The sequence below is a fragment of the Saccopteryx bilineata genome, chromosome 7 (genome assembly GCF_036850765.1).
Source record: "Saccopteryx bilineata isolate mSacBil1 chromosome 7, mSacBil1_pri_phased_curated, whole genome shotgun sequence".
NCBI lineage: Eukaryota > Metazoa > Chordata > Mammalia > Chiroptera > Emballonuridae > Saccopteryx > Saccopteryx bilineata.
In genome coordinates, this window is record NC_089496.1 from 13,200,945 (window position 1) to 13,218,437 (window position 17,493).

Sequence of the window (17,493 nt, forward strand, 5' to 3'; positions counted from 1 at the left end):
GGTCCTGAGTTTTCAAGGATCTCAATATTCTAATCCCTTCCTGTCTCTTCACCCTTATTTCCCACTCTCCCCAACCAGCACCTGCTCATCAGGATGATCTTACTATTTCCTAGCAGCATGCAAATTTCTGTTGTGGTTCCTGCGTTGGTTCCTTATTCTGGTATCCCACTGACCTCACCCCTTTCCATTAGTCTCTTTCATGGAACTCATAGTTCAAAATCAAGCTCCAAGCTCCCCTTTCTCCATGAAACCATTTTATGATTTTTCTCACCCCTGAGTTAACATGGCAGTATCCCACTTAGCAGCTGATATTAGCCTCTATAACAGGTAAAACTCCAATTATCAGTGGTTTATCATCATAGAAGTGTACTTGTTATTCATTGGTAATAGTGTGTAAGTATTGGTGGATTGGCAACGATGGTGATGAGGCACTGTGCTTTTTGTAGCCATTTAGGTACCCAGGGCAATAGAGGCTCTGCCATCTTTAGCACAAAGCTCCCAGAGCTGCCCAGGCGCTGGAAGCTGGAGAAAGAGCCGAGAAGGCAAATCAGCCTCTTGACCACCTCAGGCCAATAGGGACATGTCACAGTGCTTTTGCTGCTGAGAACCAGTCGCAATCCACCTTGTGCTGGGAAATGTGCCCGCTGCCTGAGCATCTCATTCCTGAAACTACCATATTCTCTGGAAGGAAGCACAAAGCTCTACCAGGTAGTTAGCTGGTTTTGTTACGATGTTATCTTGCACTGATTTCTAATTGCTTGGCCTCCCTGTACTTCCAGCTGATTTTATACTATTGCTAAAGTTCCACAGATATATACAGCAAAATGCACATCTATCTATCACTTGGTGTCTGCTCAATGAATGTTTGTTAAAGAACAAAATAATTTACATAGTCTATTTTTTTAAAGTTCTTAGTTTTAAAATTTAGCAATAAAGAAACAAAAAATGACAAATCCCCAGTGGTTCTGTCGCTGTCTTTTTAAAGAGCACATTTGCAATATATTTTCATTTTACACAAAGTGAAACTTAGCTGGATTGTCTTCCATTTCAGAAAATTTTTTTTTTCAGCTTCAGAAACTATTTTCAGTTGGTGCATCTTGTTTCCCCTTTTCTCTAAATCTTTTCTATTATAGAAAAATTGACAAACATACAAAAATAGATAGACTGTTATAATAAAATCTCATGTATGCATCACTTGGCTTCACTAATGACTGACTCATGACCAGTCTTGTTTCATCTGTATGTTCCCTCTCCTGCCACACTAAATTTTTGAAGCTAAACAAAAATATCCTATTACTTCATGTGTAAACATTTCTATCTGTGTTGCTAATATATAAAGCCTAAAAAATCCACAATACTATATCTCATTTAAGTAAAAACAATATTCCTTATTATCACTAAATAATCCAATTAATATTCAAAGTTCCCCTATATTTTAAGAACAATTAGTTTGTTCAACTCAAGATCCACACAAAATCTAGACAATAAATTTTATACCTAAATCTTAAGTATTTCAAAAATTGTAATTGTCCCTCTCGCCTTCTTATCTCTGAATTTATTTGTTAAAGAAACCGAATCATTTGTCTTATGATGATGCTCACATTCTGGATTTGGCTGGTTCCATCTTATGGTTCATTTAACAGTTTAGTGTACCTCTGTGCCAGCATTTCCTAACAATTGGAGTTAGGTTTACAATCTTGATTAGATTGAGGTTTGATTTTTTTTTTCATCATAAATAGGGGTTATATGCTTTAATCAAAAGACAAATATCTGGTTATCTCTCTTTTTAAAAAAATTTTTATTGAATTTATTGGGTGACATTGGTTAATAAAATTATACATTTTTTAAGTGTACAGTTCAATAGTACAGCATCAGTATATGGTGTTGTGTGTTTACCACCCAACTCGATTTCCTTCCATCACATCTGTGCCCCTTGTGCCCTCCTCCACCTCTGCTAACCTTCCTTTCCCTCTGCAGTCCCCACGCTGTTGTATGTGTCTTTAAGTGTTTTGACTTGGCTTAATCTCTTCATTTTTTCCACCCAGATACTTAACCCCCTTCCCTCTGACAGCTGTCAGTCCGTTTTCTGTACCTGTGAGTTTGTGTCTATTTTGTTTGTTAGTTTGTTTTGTTCATTATATTCCACATGTAAGTGAAATTAGATGGTACTTGTCTTTCTTGGCCTGGCTTATTTCAGTTAGCATAATAATTTCCAGATTCATCCATGCTGTCGCAAAACGTATGATTTCCTTCTTTTTTACAGCTGAGTAGTATTCCATTGTGTAAATGTACCACAGATTTGTTATCCACTCATCTACTGATGGTCACTTGAGGTGCTTCTAACTCTTGGCCATTGTAAATAATACTGCAGTGAACATAGGGGTGCATATAGTCTTTCAAATCAGTGTTTTGGGTTTCTTTGGATATATTCCTAGAAGTGAAAGGCAGTTTCATTTTTAATATTTTGAGGAATCTCCATACTGCTTTCCACAGTGGCTGCACCAGTCTGCATTCCCATCAATAGTGCACAAGGGTTCCCTTTTCTCCACATCCTTGCCATACTTCTTGTTTATTGATTTATTGATGACAGTCATTCTGAAAGGTGTGAGGTGATATCTCATTGTGGTTTTAATTTGCATTTCCCTAATGATTAGTGATGTTGAACATCTTTTCATATGTTTATTGGCCATCTGTATGTCCTCTTTGGAAACATGTCTATTCAGGTCCTTTGCCCACTTTTTTTCTTTTTGTATTTTTCCGAAGTGAGAATTATAATCTAAATTTCACAGAGAGTAAATGTATGTGAGACTAAATGTATATAATATGTATATACATTAATGCTTAGACGTCAAGAAAAATGAGAGCTCTTCTCCACTGACACAGTATGCCTCGAGCACTTGTCTAGTCACACAGTCATGGAGAGAGGGTAGAATTACAATGCAGATTTTATTTTTTACTTTTTGTTTGTTCTTTTTTTTCCTTACTTTTAATTGTAAAGAATTTTAAATACACACAAAAGTAGAGAGACTGACACAATAAACCCTTATGTGCCTATCACTCAGCCCCAGTATCCATCAGCCTAAGGCCATTTATATGCCAGGCCTTTTCTCATTACTTCCCTTTTCATATTATTTAAAGCAAACATTATGGACATCAGATTGTTTCATCTAATAATATTTGAAGCATATTTCTTGAGAAGACAAAAATACTTTTGAAAAAGTAACTACAAGATCAATTATTATGCCTAAATTTCTTAGTATAATTAAATATGCCATTGGTGTTTAATTCTCCCTTTGTTTTAAAAACATCAACTTTTTTTTAGTTTCTTTTTTTAAATCAAGATCCAGCTCCCCACATTGTGATTATTTCTCCTTAATCTATGTTATTTCTCTCTTTGCTCTTCGCAATTTATTTGTTGAAGAAAACAGAGTTTTGACCTACAGCTGTCCTTATAGTCTGTGCTTTGCTGTTTACATGCCTGGAGTACAGTTAGAAAGCAGCTTTAAATATTAAAGAAAATGGCCCTTGCCTGTTGGCTCAGTGGTACAGCGTCAGCCAGCGTGTGATGTCCTGGGTTCAATTCCCAGTCAGGGCACACAAGAGAAGCCATCATCTGCTTCTCCATTCCTTCCTCTCTACTTTCTCTCTGTCTCTGTCTTCCTCTCCTGCAGCCATAGCTCAACTGGTTTAAGTATGTTGGCCTCTGGCACTGAGGATGTCTCCATGTCCTTGCCTCAGGTGCTAAAAATAGCTCAGTTGACAAACAATGGAGGAATGGCCCTAGATGGGCAGAGCATTGCCCAGTAGGGGGCTTGCCTAGTGGATCCTGTTAGGGGTGAGTGTGGGAGTCTGTCTCTCTGCTGTACCCTGTGCTCAATTAAAAAAAAATTAAAGAAAATGTTCATGCATATTATTAGAATAATCAGGATGCATGAATTTTTTATGTATAACCAAATGCTGCATAATGCACAAACCATGGTTTCTAGCTGGGAATGGGAAACATAAACTTGACAATTCATGATAATCATTTCCACTTTGGAACCTTTTCTCTTATGACTGAACACCAAGTCAAATTTAATTGTTCCTTCCTCTTGTCTTCTCTCTAGTGAGAAAGAACTCAGGTCCTAGACCAGAGTCATTCTATATACATGTGCTTATCTTTACCCAGTCCTCTCTTTCAACTAAGGTTGAGTCTATTTCTTCATCCCGAGTTTTTCCTATTTTCATAGGCTTGTTGTAAAAACTCTATGTTCAGCCAGTCCTTCAAATAAACAAGAAGAGGAGATTCAGAGGAGACGAGAGTAGACCGCAGATGCTTATGGGTCCCGAGAAGCTGCTCTGGCACCCTGTGCCCAACTAGGGCACAACCAGAGAAGGATATTGTAATACCCAGATTTAGGGGAATGTCGGGTTTGGAATAGCACTCAGTCTACAGGACACCTAAGCAGCAGGACTGAGAAAGTCCCGAGGGCAGCATTATAAATCCTGCACGTGCCAGAAGGTGTGGGGGAGACTGCTGACAGGTTTTACATCCCTAAGGAGATTGAGGATGGAGGCAAACATCAAGAGGTCAGGGAACCGGAAGGGACTGAGTGTGTGGATCTCGAGGCCGAAGCAATGGTAGGGAACATGCACACCAGCAATGAGCAACTGTACCATTTTTGAGCAACTGTACCTCAGGCGATGCATGTATGTGACCCACCAAGGACCATGTGGACATCTGCACTACGGAAGCCCCTTGTCCCCTGATGCTACAGGGTAGTTAAGCTTCCTGGTGAAGTTGGCGCAATCTCATGAGAAAGGGGAACAGAAGAAAAAGGAAGGGAACTATGAATCAAAATAAATATTTACTAGTTTTAAACGGAAGAGACTGGGTTATATGTAAGTCATTAGACTGAGTTAATTTTTCTTCCATCAGCAGAAAAGGGACTCAAGAGCAAAGTTTCCATTGGAAAAGATTCACATTCAGCACATCTGGGTTGTGACTTAAATTTTCAAGCCACTACGTTAGTCACATTTATGTTTATTTTTAAACACCTATCTTCATTATATTGTACGTTTTATGAGGGCACAGACCATCCTTTTTTACATTCTTAGCCCCTAACTCAGTGCTCTGCACTATTCTTAAGAAGAACTCATTGAGTGAATATTATTACAGCCATGCATGAATGCTCATTCCATAGTACTTGATATAGAGAAAGCACTTCATGGTCTTTTCTCTTCCTTCCTAGAATATGTATTTCTTTGGGCACTGGTTTTTTGTTTTGTTTTAGTAAGAGAGAGAAAGGAGAGAAGGAGAGAGACAGAGACAAACAGACAAAAAGGGAGAGAGCTGAGGAGCACCAGCCTATAGTTGCAGCTCCTTAGTTGTTCATTGATTGCTTTCTCATGTGCCTTGACTGGGAGGCTACAACAAACCAAGTAAACCCTTGCTCAAGCCAGCGACCTTGGACTCAAGCTAGCGACCTTTAGGCTCAAACCAGCGACCATGGGGTCATGTCTGTGATCCCATGCTCAAGCTGATGACCCCGCGTTCAAGCCAGTTACCTTGGGGTTTTGAACCTGGGTCTCAGCATCCCAAGTTGATTCTCTATCCACTGTGCCACTGCCTGGTCACGCTGGGCACTGTCTGTCTTGCTATTGAAAGCCAATTCTGTCTTGGATTGCTCTGAAGGTAAATCTACTTTGGTTGTTTTTATGGGAGTTACTTAAGGAGCTGAAGACAGTATTTGACTTCTCTGGCTTTATTTGATATCCAAAGAGTAAAATAGATACAGCAGTAGTCACAGCTGCAGTTGGAAGATGCTAAATATTTAATAGCATAGTCCTGGTCACTTTCTTTTTTCTTTTTCTTTTTTTTTTTTACAGAGATAGAGAGAGAGGGAAAGAGAGGGACAGACAGACAGGAATGGAGAGAGATGAGAAGCATCAATTCTTCATTGAGGCACCTTAGATGTTCACTGATTGCTTTCTCATATGTGCCTTGACCATGGGCCTTCAGCAGACCGAGTGACCCCTTGCTCAAGCCAGCAACCTTGGGTCCAAGATGGTGAGCTTTGCTCAAACCAGATGAGCCCGCGCTCAAGCTGGCAACCTCAGGGTCTCGAACCTGGGTCCTCCGCATCCCAGTCTGATGCTCTATCCACTGCGCCATCGCTTGGTCAGGCAATGGTCACTTTCTTAATTCCAATACTTTCTCTCCTTCTCCCTCCCAGCCTAAGATCCAATCTGTTCTCATTCTCCTCTCCTTTCTGTGTGCCCCCATTCTGGTCTGCCCTTCTCCATTTCTGCCTCCTGCCTTCACCCCTTTCCAGGGGAGAACTCTTGGCTTGACAGGAGCCATATATCCAGGATGGTTCCCAATTAAGGTTGAGTCTTCTTCTTTGAAAAAGCCAGAAAAAAATTTTAAGACTTTATTTATTCATTTTAGAGAGAAGAAGGAGAAAGAGAGAGAAGGGGGAAAGGAGCAGGAAGCATCAACTTCCATGTGTGCCTTGACCAGGCAAGCCCAGGGCTTTGAACTGGCAGCCTCAGCATTCCAGGTCGATACTTTATCCACTGCACTACCACAGGTCAGGCCCAGAAAGGAATTTTATTTTATTTATTTATTTTTATTAAGCAAGAGGCAGGGAGGCAGAGAGACAGACTCCCGCATGTTCCCCCACTGGGATCTACCCAGCAAGCCCTCTACCAGGGCGATGCTCTGCCCATCTGGGGCCACTGCTCTGTTGCTTGGGAACTGAGCTATTTTAGTGCCCGAGGTGAGGTCATGGAGCCATCATCAGTGCTGAGGGCCAACTTTGCTCAAACCATTTGAGCCATGGCTGGGGGGGGGGTAGGGAGTGGAGAAAAAGAAGGGGAAGGTGGAGAAGCAGATAGTCACTTCTCCTGTGTGCCTTGACTGGGAATCAAACCCGGGACTTTCACACGCCGTGCCAATGCTCTACCGCTGAGCCAACTGGCCAGGGTAGGAATTTTATAAGTCAAAACGCAAGTTACTATCTTTTTTTTTTTTTTTTTTGTAAATAAATATTTATTGATTTTTTTTTTTTTTTTTTAAAGGGACAGAGAGTCAGATAGAGGGATAGACAGGGACAGACAAACAGGAACAGAGAGAGATGAGAAGCATCAATCATCAGTTTTTTGTTGTGACACCATAGTTGTTCATTGATTGATTTTTCATATGTGCCTTGACTGGGGGGCTACAGCAGACCAAGTGACCCCCCGTTCGAGCCAGTGACCTTGGGTCCAAGCTGGTGAGCTTTTTTTTTTTGCTCAAGCCAGATGAGCCCGCGCTCAAGCCGGCTATCCTGGGGTCTCGAACCTGGGTCCTTCCGCATCCCAGTCCGACGCTCTATCCACTGCGCCACCGCCTGGTCAGGCGCAAGTTACTATCTATATAGTTAAGCCATTTACTGTTGTTTTTTTAATGTTTATTTTATTGTCTTCAGATACAGAGGAAAGGAGAGTCAGAGACAGACAGTAACCTCGATCTGTTCCTGTATGTGCCCTGACCAGGGATCGAACCAGCACCTCTGTGCTTCAGAATGAGCTCTTACCAACCAAGCTATCCAGGCAGGTAAGCCATTTGTTTGTATTTCATGTCATTTATAAAAGTATTTGAGGTAAGTATATCTTAGCAGAACATTTATTGTAAACAAATTTACTAATTATTAAAACATCTGTGTGCTCTGATTTTGACTTGGAAGATATGGACCCCACAGTACAGACATATCTTGGTGATACTTACTGCTGGTTCAGTTCCAGATCACTATAATAAAGCAAATATTGAATAAACCAAGTTCTAATCTTTTTGTTGATGGGGGGGCTTGCCTTCAATTTATAAAAAAATACCACATCTGTGAAGCCCAGTAAAGCAAGGTAAACCTGTTCAGTGTTTCCTGGACTTGCCTGATAAGAATTACCACTTGTTGAATCCCCGATTCCCTCAGCAGTTCCCTTCGAGATCCACTTATGGGCCTGAAGTCGTTTTTGGGTTTTTTTTTCCTTTCTTTAGATAATTCTTTTCATTCGATAAATTTAAGAAGAACAAAACAAGGACTGGAAGGATGAAGATGTATAAAGTTCCAGGGAGCGACAAAGAAATTTCTGAGAGAAAGGGAATTTGGTCCAGCGCTCTTTTTTCTTTTCTCAGTACAAATATATCTGTGTGAATGCTGATCATCAAAGCAGTCCATGGGATTATGGAAAGCAGATTATATTGATATTGGCAAAAGAAAACACTATCAAAGTAAAAGAACTGTCAAAGTAAAGAAAGCCCTAAAACTGTTCCTCAAGCTATGGCAGAAGTGCCAGTCATTTCAATTATCTCCTTACTGTTGTATTTTTTGCCATGCAGCACAGTATCCAGTTAACTAAGCTGTTTTATTTGATTAGAACATTATTCCTTCCTCTAAATACCTATTTATATCTTGACCTAGTCAATTTTAATAGGTAATTGAATATGTAGCATGTTATCCTCTCAATTTTAAAGCATTAGATGGGACTGACCAGTCAGTGGCACAGCGGATAGAGTGTCAAATTGGGACATGGAGGACCCAGGTTCAAAACCCTGAGGTTGCAGGCTTGAGCCCGGGCTCATCCAGCTTGAGCGTGGGATCATAGACATGACCCATGGTCGCTGGTTTGAGCCCAAAGGTCGCTGGCTTGAGCAACGGGTCACTCGCTCTGTTGTAGCCCCCTGGTTAAGGCACATATGAAAAAGAAATCAATGAACAATTAAGGAGACTAAGGAGCCTTAAGGAAGAATTGATGCTTCTCGTCTCTCTTCCTTCCTGTCTGTCTGTCCCTCTCTCTGTCTCTGTCACAAAAAAAAGTATTAGAAGGAACACTGCATAGATAAGGTCTTTTTTTTATTTTTTGAAAGTTAAGGCAAACACCTTTTAGAATAGTGGGTTACCCATTTCATAATCTGCCTCTTCTGAGAAGTTTGTGTGTTTCTGCTCCACCCTTGAATGGGGGAATTCCATACGTGAGAACTCCTGCACTCAGTAAAGAACAGTGCTCACAGAAAAGGAAAACCCGAAACCTTTGTGCCTGAGACCTCCACCCTCCGAGCACTTCGTGGCCTTTGACCGCCTGCAGGCTCAGGATCATGGGAGCCTCTGGGAACATGAAGGAGGGGCAGGGATGACGAGAACCCTGGTGGCCTGATGCTGCTGAGGGAGCAGGCATGGCAGTCAGTCAGCTGGAGATTTCTGGGCCTTTTGGCTTATGGACCTGTCCTGGTGTCTATTGCTTACAAGTTGAGATTATTAAAACTAATAGTTCCTACAGGACACAGTTTTTATGATATGAATCTCTTCTTAAGAAAACATGGTGCCTGACCTGTGGTGGCGCAGTGGATAAAACCTTGACCTGGAAATGCTGGGGCCGCCGGTTCGAAACCCTGGGCTTGCCTGGTCAAGGCACATATGGGAGTTGATGCTTCCAGCTCCTCCCCCTCTTCTCTCTCTCTGTCTTTCTCTTCTCTCTCTCTCTCTCCTCTCTAAAATGAATAAGTAAAATAAAAAAATTAAAAAAAAGAAAACATGGCATGATGCGAAAGAGGGTCCATACTGCAGGTTTTGGGGAGGCTGTCTTCTCCTCTCCCCGGAATCTGTTCTGCAGTTCTGTTAGTCATCTGGCTTCTGGCCAGAGACAGCCTATTTTCTAAGCCTGTTGCATTGAACACTATCGTCACTCAGAAAAATTCCTAGTTGGTTAGTCCTTCCCAAATGTTGAATACTTTTAGAAGTTTGTGGCCTTGCTTTTATGCAAATAACAGGTGGTGCTGGCCAATCAGGTACTGATGGAGTTCAGCGCTGAAGGACCTTTATCTTATTATCCAGACAGAATAACTGACTTTTGGTTTCCATAGATGTGTACTGCTGCTGCCTGTATTAACCAGTCTCGTCATGTCCTCTCTTTACATGTCGACGAAGATTGGGACATCACTAAAGAATGAGAACAGTGCCTTCAGAGTTTCCCACAACACATTTTTATGAATCAGAGGAAAATGGCATTGGTCATAGAGGCAGATTATATTAGAATCATTTGGGCCCTCAGCTGGGATTCCTTCCTGGCTGATTCCATCCCCTCCTTTGTGTCTGACTGTCCACCTCGGGAAAGGGATAATTACAACCATTCCTCATTTGCTTCAGAGGGATGTTACCAAGATTCATTTTAAAAGTCTATAAAGCTTTTTGAGCGTGGAGAAGCATAATTACAAGACAAAATATTGTCATTGAGGTGTTCCTTGCAAATCTGAGATAATTCCAGTCATCCATATATTGATGAATATGCATTATTTCATTTTATTAATAAAAGTTAGCTCCTCACACTCTGAGTTTTTCCCAACCAGTGTCTGTCTAAGAGAAGGAAGTTCAGAAAAGGGATCATCAGCCACAAATGCAGGCTTTAAACCACTCACTTTCTTTTAACTTCAGGCTGGAAGCTAAGGAAGATGAGCTAAAGAAATTCCACGTAGTAACCAGTAACCCCGAGCTCCACTGTGCACACTCAAATATTTCCTCAGGTGGGCCCTGGCCGGTTGGCTCAGCGGTAGAGCGTCGGCCTGGCGTGCAGGGGACCTGGGTTCGATTCCCAGCCAGGGCACATAGGAGAAGCGCCCATTTGCTTCTCCACCCCCACCCCTCTTTCCTCTCTGTCTCTCTCTTCTCCTCCCACAGCCAAGGCTCCATTGGAGCAAAGATGGCCCGGGCGCTGGGGATGGCTCCTTGGCCTCTGCCCCAGGCGCTAGAGTGGCTCTGGTCGTGGCAGGGCGACGCCCCAGAGGGGCAGAGCATCGCCCCCTGGTGGGCAGAGCGTCGCCCCTGGTGGGCGAGCCAGGTGGATCCCGGTTGGGCGCATGCGGGAGTCTGTCTGACTGTCTCTCCCCGTTTCCAGCTTCAGAGAAATACAAAAAAAAAAAAAAAAATTTCCTCAGGTGTATGATCAAAAATGGTTACTTGAATTAGAAAAGATTTTGTCAGGTCAGAGATGCTTGTTTCTGTTTTTAAAAACATAGTTCCTGTATCAATCTTGGCAAATCACCTGGGCTTTTTTTAATTGACAACTTTTGCAAAGATTTCAAAGAATATCAAAAGTCAATGGACATGACCATAATGCCTGCTGTCAATTATAGAAGAGGTAAGGCTATCATGGACACATTAGAAACACTAGTTTCTTCTAAAATAGCAGTTTCCTTATCATTAAATCTTCATTGTCTTTCAAGGAGATAAATAGCAGTTGTTTCCTGAAAATGTTAAAATTTCATTAACAGTGCTAAAATTGCATCAACAGCATGGGAAACAGTGAGGAAAAGTACAACAAACACATAGAAACCCAGAAATACAGAATGAAATGACTCCTATTTTCTTCTGTTCCACAGCACGCATTTCTTACCTCCCATCATGAGAATGAAACACAAGTGTTTGTAAAATGCCTGCTATGTGCTGAAATATTGGTTCTCAATGTGGTTCCCCAGACCAGCGATATCAGCATCACTGAGACTCGTTAGACATGTTAATCAGATACTGGTGGTTGAGCCCAACAACCTGTGTTTTAACAAGCCCTCCAGGAGGCTCCCGTACGTACATCTAAAGCAGGGGTCGGGAAACTATGGCTCGCAAGCCAGTTGTGGCTCTTTTGATGGTTGCATCTGGCTTGCAGACAAATCTTTAATAAAAAAAAATAATGTTAAAAATATAAAACATTCTCATGTATTACAATCCATTCATTTCCTACCGCTCATGTTCATGGTTGCGGATGGCTGGAGCCAATCACAGCTGTCCTCCGGGACACCAAATTTTTATTGGATAATGCGTAAGGTACACGGGTCGTTATATGGCTCTCACAGAATTACATTTTAAAATATGTGGTGTTCATGGCTCTCTCAGCCAAAAAGCTTTCTGACCCCTGATCTAAAGGGTGCTTCTGAGAACGGGAATCACACAGGGTCATAGGGAGCTGGGGACTGGACTGGGTGTCCTGTGGGCAGTACAGGTAGTGGCTGAGCTCGTCCCTCTGACTCGGGAGGGGTGCTCCTTGGTGTGAGCCAGCTCAGGACTTGTATTTTGAGAGGGCAATTACTCTTCTCTGGAATTTAGATCTCATTTCAGGTAAATGCTCTAATGGAAGATATTTTGACTTATGTTTTTAATACTGGTGCCAGGAAGACAAAGCTTTCCTCTGTTGCTCTTATAACATTCCTTCGCAGAGCTGGAGGAGGGGCCCAAGATGGACAGAAAAGAGACAAGAGGCCTGAAACGAGTTTGATCACTACCATTACCATTTTTCATCTACAGGACCCTGTTGGGCAAATGAGTTTGTAAAATTTGTATTTTTTGAGTTTGCTCACTTTTAGTGTTAAAAAATGGTGCTGGGCAGTGCCAGGTATGTGATCTGTGAAATTGCAAATTACCTTCCTGCTTGGGAAGGGCCATTGTCTTGCTAATATTTGCTGGAGGAGAGGTTTTCATGCCAGAAAGTATTGAAAAGAGAAGGAAGTAAGCCATGTTTTGCAGAGAGGAGAAAGAGAGAGGAAAGGGTGGAGAAGGAGAAGCCATTTTTGCAGAGTGAGAGGGGAGAATGCAGAGTGCTGGAGGGAAGCCATGTGTGCAGGTGGGGAACCAGAGCTGAAGGACTTTGCGAGCTCCGCTGAGACTGGTGGGCCCTTTGATTCTTGGAGAAGCCGGAGAGGATTCTCCTGGTTGTGGAACTGGAGAATGTGTCAGTAGCTTTGGGAGCCCTGAGTGAAAGGGAAGTATTTTTCCCTGTGTGTGTTTGCTCGTCAGCCGGTGTGAGACTTTAATAAAGGAATGGCCCACCATTTTTTGGCCCCACTGTTTCTTTACCATGTGCCCAAATCCAATGAGAACCTGCATGTGCATGGCCACGACAACGGTGACTGCTGGCCATACAGACCCCTCCCACTATTGTTTTCCCCTTTTTCTCTTGACTTCCCTGTGTCCACCATGCTCTCCAATAAGCACTAGGAGAGGTGACAGAGTGAAGGTAACATGTGTGCTAGAGATGGCTCAGAGAGAGAATACCCCAGGCCAGCCCCCCACCTCACCCATTAGCCTGCAAGATTCTGATGCCAGTCAGAATTCTAATTGCATATTAGCTAACCAGAACTACAGTGTGTCCGTAAAGTCATGGTGCACTTTTGACCGGTCACAGGAAAGCAACAAAAGACGATAGAAATGTGAAATCTGCACCAAATAAAAGGAAAACCCTCCCAGTTTCTGTAGGATGATGTGGCAGCATGTGTGCATGCACAGATGATGATGTAACATTGTGTATACAGTGGAGTAGCCCACGGCCATGCCCGTCAAGATGTGGACGGTACAGAGGAAAGTTCAGTATGTTCTGTGACTCACTAAATTCAAATCTGTGACCCAAGTGCAACGTGATATCGATGCGTTTATAATAAAGCGCCACCACATAGGAATAACATTACTCGGTGGGATAAGCAGTTGGAGGAAACCAGCAGTTTGGTGGAGAAACCCCGTTCTGGTAGGCCATCAGTCAGTGACGAGTCTGTAGAGGCTATACAGGATAGCTACCTAAGGAGTCCTAAAATATCTGTTGATGTGCCCACATCGAACTGCACTGAATAGGTATGAAACTGGGAGAGTTTTCCTTTTATTTGGTGCAGATTTCACATTTCTGTCGTCTTTTGTTGCTTTCCTGTGACCGGTCAAAAGTGCACCATGACTTTATGGACACACTGTATATTGAATCTAGCCCCCATCCCTTCTCCCTCTCCTCAGATAAAAAGCAGTTCCTGGAAATAGAAATTGTCTTTCATTTAAACATATGTTACTGTGATATATGTCCCAATTTCAGCTGTTGGTGAACTGGTTTTCAAATGGACCCCTTTTCCCCACCCGGTCCTTGTTGGAGAGGGCCTAGCAGTGTGGCCAACTCCCTGAGGTCCACAGAGCATTTCAGTCCTGCTCACACAGTCTCAGCAATCAGTTCTGGGGACTGATTATACGTGGAATCAGTGTTCCCTGCAAGAAACCTTCCCTTAAGAAGCTCTTGATCTTTGCAACATCAAAGAGACTGGGAGGGAGCAGGCTTTAATTTTCACCTGTGGTTTAAAATTAATATGTATACTATATGAAAGAGAGAGCGGAAATCGAGTGGCTTCGGCCACCTAAGACATCTGGGTTTTTATTTATTCCAATATTATTCTTTCCATGAGCACACTGCACACACTGAATTATCCAGTGTGCACACTGAAAGAGACTTCTGACTAAGGGCCGAGGACGGGAGTGGTGGTTTATTTGAGTTCATATAATCAGTAAGCAAGGAAGTTAGGCTTTTTCTAACACTGAAAGCAACCATGATAAGGCATGTTAAAGCAAAAGTTAGGAACACTGCTTGAATCTTACTTAGAAGGTTTTAAATAACCCCTGTGGGCAAAAAAGGGGCCACACATTAAACCTGACTGAGGAGCTATTGCACCACCTCACCCGCAGGTGTTGTAAAGTACCAAAAGCTATAGAATTTATATTAATATTTTGGGAGGCTTGAAGAACATTTTATTAATTTGGGTTAAGGTGTGCAGAGAAATTGTGAGAAATAGTCTCTGTACTGTGTGATTGGCATGACCAGGATGGCCCTTGGCATTGTATTGTAAATGCAAAGGGGAGGAAAACATGGATCCCCAGACATTCCACCACACCTGTGGGGAAAGGGGTGAATGGCCAGCCAGGTACAGGGAGAGAAAAGCCGAAATAAACCTCTTCTCATAGCAACGAGCCATTTGCGGGCATTTGTCCCCACAGAAACTACCTCTCCTATGTAAATGCGTGTGGTTAACACATGTGACTCTGGACAGAGAGATGGCTGATAAACACTAGATAATATAGGAATGCCTTTTAATATGTAAAAAGACATCTTTCTACCATTGTGTTGACTTGTAAATTTTGTTTTCTCCAAAATAATGTATGGCTTGCAAATTGAACGTGGTCCTATCATGTTAAAGGAAACATGACTGTAACCAATAGTGGTAAGGGGCTCCAAATTACAATTTTTGCTTCTGTACTTCCCACTTACAAAACTATAAAAACTAGGTAGAACAAAGGGCCGGCGCGCTCTCCCTCAGACCTCTGTCGGAGTTGCCGCCGCTTGGCCAAGCTAGACAATAAAGCTTTGATGTAATCAACAGATTTGTTCATGTCTTCAGTGTTTCGGGTCCCTCCGGATTAGGCTTACCACTGACAAGCCCAGGGGAGGCCTGCCTGGTGGGCTGTGGGCAGCTGTGCTAGGCTTGCTCGCTGGTTTATCAGCTGCAAGCACTTTGCCCGATTGGTGCTTGAGGTGTGGCTGCACCACGTGTGTGTGGCCTGTGTGAGGCTGTGGGTGCTTGTGCTCAGGGGCATTGTGGATTGCAGAGGGTGACTGGTGGGTTGCCTTCCCGCCACTGTGAGAGGCTATTTTGCTGTTTCTTTGCATGAGATGCAGGTTTTCCCCTGCCGTTGTGAGACTATTAAACGGAATGACCCAATACTTTCTGGCTCTGCAGTTTCTGTATCATCTGCCTGAATCCAATGTGGACCTGCCTGGCCTCGGCCACTGGCGTTACATGGGCCTTACAAACTCAGAGATCTAAACTAACCCCATAGGATGGTCTGAAATAAAATGCTCTAACTAAAAGCAGTTAATGGCAGGTAATTGTGTCTTAGGCCAGCATTTTTCCCTAATAAAGGTCAATGTTTACCTTAGCTGAGCATATATATATATCTGTTGGGGGTTTTTTTTGCATCTACAATAACATAACTGGTAGCATATCGTTGGAATATTAAAGTAATTTTCTCTGTCCCCCTGTTAGGAAAATACCTGTGTTAGGCTTGCTTGCTTGTACTTTGCTTGGTGAGTGTGTGAGCACAGGGCAGAGCCATGTGTGTGTAGTCTGTGTAAGGCTATGGGTGCTTGCCCTCAGTGCGGATTGCAGATTGCCTGCCCGCCACTGTGAGGGGTCAGTTTTGCTGTTCGTTTGCCCGCTGCCATGAGAAGCAGTTTGCCCCTTCCTGTTTGCTCCTCTGCCGTTGCGAGACTATAGTATAAACAGAAACGGCCCACTACTTTCTGGCTCCACAGTTCCTCTACCACCTTCCTGAGTCCAATCTGAACCTGCCTGGCCTCGGCCACTGACATTACACTCCCCAAACCTTCAAAGCCCAACCATGCACCAGAGCAGAGACCATAAATCCCCTCCTTGCTGTCATTATCATGTTGTTAACTGTTAATTATCCTGTACCGACCTATGTAAAACAAGGGTCTGTTCCTTTTACCTTTTATCTAATAGCAAAGATTTCCCAGCTTTGTTTTCACCCGCCTCCCTGACCTATCACCACTGGATTTCATGTAGCTCTCTTGCATCTCCTGCTTTGATTCTGATGTTTAAAGTAAGGTGCAAACTGCCATTCTCCAGAGCAGGGGTCCCCAAACTACGGCCCCCTGGGGCCATTTATCCGGCCCCCGCTGCACTTCCGGAAGGAGCACCTCTTTCATTGGTGGTAGTGAGAGGAGCACATTGACCATCTCATTAGCCAAAAGCAGGCCCATAGTTCCCATTGAAATACTGGTCAGTTTGTTGATTTAAATTTACTTGTTCTTTATTTTAAATATTGTATTTGTTCCCGTTTTGTTTTTTTAGTTTAAAATATGTGGTGTGCATAGGGATTTGTTCATAGTTTTTTTATAGTCTGGCCCTCCAATGGTCTGAGGGACAGTGAACTGGCCCCCTGTGTAAAAAGTTTGGGGACCCCTGCTCCAGAGCATTTTCTCAATCTGTTGAGATTTTGCTACCCAGCAGTTGCCATCTGTTTGGCTCAAATAAACTCATAAAAAATTCTCTACAGGTTTGAATGTTTCTTACATTGACGCCCCAAAGAACTGTCAGGCATTTATCCAGTGGCCTTGGGTAAATCTACAGTTTACTTTTTGAGGGGGGAATTAAGGAGTTGAACTGAACTGATATTTTTAAAAACTTCCTAATATTTTTTTTCCTTCTTTTCCAAGTGAGAGGAGGGGAGGTAGAGAGACTCCCACATGTGCCCTAACTGGGATCCATCCAACAAGCCCCATCTGGGGCTGATGCTTTGCTCATCTGGAGCCATACTAGCAACTGAGCTATTTTTAGTGCCTGTGGTAGAGGTTCCAGAGAGCCATCCCTAGTGCCTGGGGCCAATATGCTAGAACCAATCTGAGCCATGGCAGTGGGAGGGGAACAGAGAGAGAGAAGGAGGAAGGGGAGGGGTGAAGAAGCAGATGGTCACTTCCCCTGTGTGCCCTGACCAGAAATCAAACCCAGGACATCCACATGCCAGGCCAATGCTCTACCACTAAACCAACCAGCCAGGGCCTTCCCCCACTGTAATATTTCTTAATCCTTAATTCCATTTTCCTGGGTTGTTTTGTAGAATGTGCCTTATCCTGCTATACAGCCATCTTTCTCCTTTAAAAATTTCCATG

The 17,493-nt window shown here is 42.9% G+C and overlaps 1 protein-coding gene across 1 annotated transcript in view; it reads left to right on the forward strand.

Moving 5' to 3' along the window:
• Positions 1 to 7,557: 7,557 nt before the first annotated feature.
• Positions 7,558 to 17,493, forward strand: part of GSAP (gamma-secretase activating protein) — a 145,963-nt gene continuing 136,027 nt past the window's right edge. The window contains exon 1 of the mRNA XM_066238455.1: positions 7,558 to 7,579. The gene's annotated coding sequence lies outside the window, so the exon portion shown is untranslated. The remainder of the gene's footprint in view (positions 7,580 to 17,493) is intronic.